Source organism: Monodon monoceros, unplaced genomic scaffold (assembly GCF_005190385.1).
Source record: "Monodon monoceros isolate NGI ecotype Baffin Bay Population unplaced genomic scaffold, NGI_Narwhal_1 Super_Scaffold_14, whole genome shotgun sequence".
In the NCBI taxonomy this organism is placed as follows: domain Eukaryota; kingdom Metazoa; phylum Chordata; class Mammalia; order Artiodactyla; family Monodontidae; genus Monodon; species Monodon monoceros.
The window spans coordinates 10159348-10163894 of record NW_021703770.1 but is presented as its reverse complement, the minus strand read 5'-3'; positions in this window follow the sequence as shown (position 1 = coordinate 10163894).

The following is a 4547-nucleotide window of genomic DNA, read 5'->3' as shown; positions in this document are numbered from 1 at the left end:
CATTTTGTTTTTCTTTTGTACTCAGTGTACTATCTGGTCAGTGTGGTTACTTAAGGGGTCTTTGTTGAAATTGCTTAAATTGCTGAGTTGATGAGATTAATGTGGAGTTCCAATGCAAATAATTTAAAGGTGATTTAAATTGCTTTGAATTAGTTACTTTGTCAAAATTGTAAAGTACAAGACTTATTTATTCATTCATTTAACCAATTTTATTCATTCATTCAATCATTGTCTTAGTCAGTTTGAGTTGCTATAACAAATACCATAGGCTGGGTGGCTTGAACAACAGAAATTTATTTCTCACCGTTCTGGAGGCTAAAAGGTCCAAGATCAGAATACCAGCATGGTCATGTTCCAGTGTGGACCTTCTTCCTGATTTGCCTCCTTCTTGCCATGTCTTCACATGGTGAGGAGAGAGGGGGAGAGAGAAAAAGAGAAGGGGAGAAGGAGAGAGAGGAAGCAAGCTTTCTCCTGTCTCTTCTTATAAGGACATTAATTCCATCATGATAACTCTACTCATGATCTAATAACTTCCCAAAGGCCCTACTTCCACATACCATCACATTGGGGATTGGGCTTTCAGCATATGAATTTGTAGGGCAGGAGGTCACAAACAATCATGTATTTATTTATTCATGCCATAAGTCAATAAATGGTAATTAAACTACTTCTTCCTACTCTTATCCACTAATTACCCTCTCTATCCTGTGGATTACTTTTCATTTCCCAAATAAATTTTCATTCACCAACTAAATTTTAAGCCACCTTAGGGCAAGGGTCTAGTCTCTCTCTTATACTAAACTGAGCAGATATTCAGTGCTAGAAATTTACCTGATAACTTCCCACCCTCTTCTTAACTATGACAAGAAGCTCAAGCCTCAAATATAGACTTAAAATGGATTCCTATTTATAAAAATCAGAATTGATCAGACAGACTCATTTCTGTTTCATCTCCATGGAAACTTTGGCTGTGGATGAGGAAGCGCCATTGCAGGAGATGACATAACCTTGGAACAGCTCTCCTTTCAGGTTGGAGCACTTAGTCAGAAAGCTCTGGCTTGTGTGTTGAAGTCCCCAGCACTTGGGAACATTAGGAAACTTGTAAAGACGAGTCTTGAGAAGCCAGAAAATTAAACAAATGCCAGCTCTACAAGGCCATTCTCTTTCAACAGAAGAGGGACACCATGTAAACAAAGAACGTGAAGGTGAAAATGAAATTTTACAACAGAAAGAGCACACAAAAGAAGGATTCATACCAGGCCAGGCTGGGAGAGGAGAAAATCGAGGAGCATGCGTGGTACCAAAAAAACAGAAAGGCTGCAGAGAATGAAGCCAATAGATCATTTAAACACTGTGAGTCATTTGCTTCCTGATTCGAGGGGGCTAGTGACAGGATTCAATCCAATTTAATGTTTATTAATGGTGGGGTAGAACGAGGAAGCATGGGTGGGAGAGGAGGTTGGAATGAAGTCTGGATTCTGGGTTGTGGGAATGGGAGGTCTGGGGAAGAAACATTAATTTTTTTACCCTACATTGTGCCAATCTTTCTATATATTTAATATTAGTGAGTTCTTACAGCAAACCTTTGATGCAGGCAGTGCTCTTCTCATATGATAGATGAGGGAAGCAAGATTTGGGGGCTCGGTAACTTTCCCAATCACACAGTTAGTAAATGGCAGGACCTATTTCCAAATTTAAGTGTGTCTGATTCCAAAATCTATGTCCTGTCCTCAACCTCATTTTATCTCCATGCCTCACTCAGTGCATTATGATAGAATCTGAGAGTAGGAATACAGCAAAGAATAGAAAGCAGGCTTTAACATCTTTAAAACTGTTCTGGACGAGTAAGGAAAGAAAGGCATGTAAACAATGAGCCAAATCATGTGATAGAATGAAATATGCATTTGGGTAGTTATAAACAAAGTAATGAGGATCTCAGATAAAAAGAGCATTTCATTGAGATTCTTGCAAGGAACAGGAAATGCTATCTAAGAATGTGGTGTTAATGGACCGGAATGAAAAGATCTTGGATCAAGATTAATAAGTGAAGAATTAAGGGAAGACTATCGTACATAAGGAAAGGGAAGGGATTATCATGCACAGGACATGGAACTATGACTGGAAAAATTGCTTGTAACCAGCCCATGGTGACCCTTGAGTACAAGCCTAGGAAGTTTGGATTCTGAACTGTAAGCAATGGAGGTCAACAGGACAAATTTGAGGAAGGGAGAGAGGTGGTCTGTTACACAGATGTCTGGGGCGGAGCACTGCCTCAACAATAGTCACAGCTTACTTTGAGTAAGTGGCATAAGGTTAAAGAAAGGCCTCTGCCTCCAAATTCCTATTCCTTCCTCACCTTTAGCTAGAAGGTGTGGAATTTTCTTTCTTTGCATTTAAAGTTTATAACAAGTAACCTAAGGATATACACTAGAAGTTTCAGGACTTCCCTGGCAGTCCAGTAAGACTTCACCTTCTAATACAGGGGGCGTGGGTTCGATCCCTGGTGGGGAAACTAAGATCCCACATGCTGCATGGCCAAAAAACCAAAACATAAAACAGAAACTATTATAACAAATTCAATAAAGACTTTAAAAATCGTCCACATCAAAAAAATCTTTAAACTAGAAGTTTCATTCTTGTAATTTCCCACCCATTACAAACCCAGAAGAAATGTCATAAAGCTCCTCATCTTCTCTGCTATCTGGGATGAATCATACTTAGATATTAACTACAGGCCGAAATAAGAAGAGGACCGGTGATCTGGCAGTGTGGCAGAGGTAGGGAAGAGGACTTAGCTACGATGAATGGGTTCAGAATCATGCTTCCAGGCCCTAGGAGCCCCAAGGTAGGGACCCCAATCCTAGAAAACTTGGATGCCAGGAAGGTACTTAGATATGAGAATCAATTATAAAATTCAGATCTTGAAGCCAGAGTTTAGAACCCAGGGCACAATTTAGAATACAATCCAAGGTTTCCCTGTCCTAATAATGGATGATCAGGCCATTGGGATTATTTCTCTTCTCAAGGGAACAGACTGGCTATGAAGAATGAAGTAACATTAAATCTGCTGGCAAAACAGAATAGCTCCAGTTGTAAGGGCACATGAGCAGGGTAGCAGAAAATTAGGCTAAGCCATGGAACACGAAGAGGCACTAAGGATTATCATAAAATAACGAGCCAGGGAAATTGAAAGCAGGACTATAAAGAATGGGAAGAAATTCCGAGAAAAGTTTCCTTGCACTCCACAAGGCAAATATAACTCCTGGTCTCAGAGCTATATCTGGAGAAGCGTCTACAGAGTACATACATTTGAGAAAGGGCAATGGATGTCAGTCTAAAGGAAATCTCTAGTGAAACAAAAAAGAAAACTAGAACAGGTTGCAGGGTAGAAGGTCAAGCAAAATATGGAAACAGAAAGAAGCTTGTTCGCAGAGTTGCTTAATTCCAATGTGTTTTACTCCTTACAGCCTAGTAAGAAAAATGCAACATTTGGTAGCAAATAGACGCAGGCTTGATTACCAGCTTTGCCTCTTACTTGGTATGTTATAGTTACTTAATTTCTTAATGTGTGAAATGGGAATAAAACTGCCTACCTTGTAAACTGGTTAAGACAATTCTAATGAAATAGTTAACTTGACATCCAAATGTTAACTGAGATAAGCTACCTGTGATAGGCAGACTCTAACGTGATGCCCACCTGCTGGTGTTCATGCCCTTGTGTAATTCTCTCCCTTGGTTGTGGGCTGGTTTAGCAACTTGTTTCCAAAAAGTAGAATGTAGTAAAGTGGTAGAATATCACTTCCTTGATAAGGTTACATAAGATTATAATTTCCATCTTACTAACAGACTCTTCCTTGATGACCTTGATGAAGCAAGCTACCATAATGGAGAGGCCCATGTGGCAAAAAAGCAAGAGCAACCTCTTGCCAAGAGCCAGCAAGGAACTTAGGCCACCAATCCAATAGCATGCAAAGAACTGAATTATGCCAAGAACTGATGAGTGTGGAAGAAGATCCAGGCTTCCCTGGTCAAGCCTTCAGATAAGATCCAGCCCTATCCAACACCTTGACTACAGCCTGTGATAGCTCACGTTGTATGTCCAGTTGGCTAAGCTATAATGGCAGGTTGTTTGGTCACACCAGTCTAGATATTGATGGGAAGGTATTTTTTAGATGTGATTAACATTTAAATCAGAAGAGTTTGAGTAATGATTAATATTTAAATAGAGTGAATAAAGCATTTCTTACATAATGTGGGTGAGCCTTATTCAATCCGTTGAAGTCCTTAACTGAGCAAAGACTGAAGTTCTTCAAAGAAGACAGAATTCTCCTGAAGACTGTGACATAGAAACTTTGCTTGAGTTTGTAGCCTGTCGTCCTGCAGAATTTGGTTCGAGATTGCAACTCTTGCATGAATTGCAGCCTGCCAGATTTTAAACTTGCCAATTGCATGAGACAATTCCTTAAAATAAAACTCCCTCTCTCTCTTACTTTCTTCCCCATCTCTCTCTAAATATGAGAGGCCTTGAAGCAGAGGACATAGCTAAG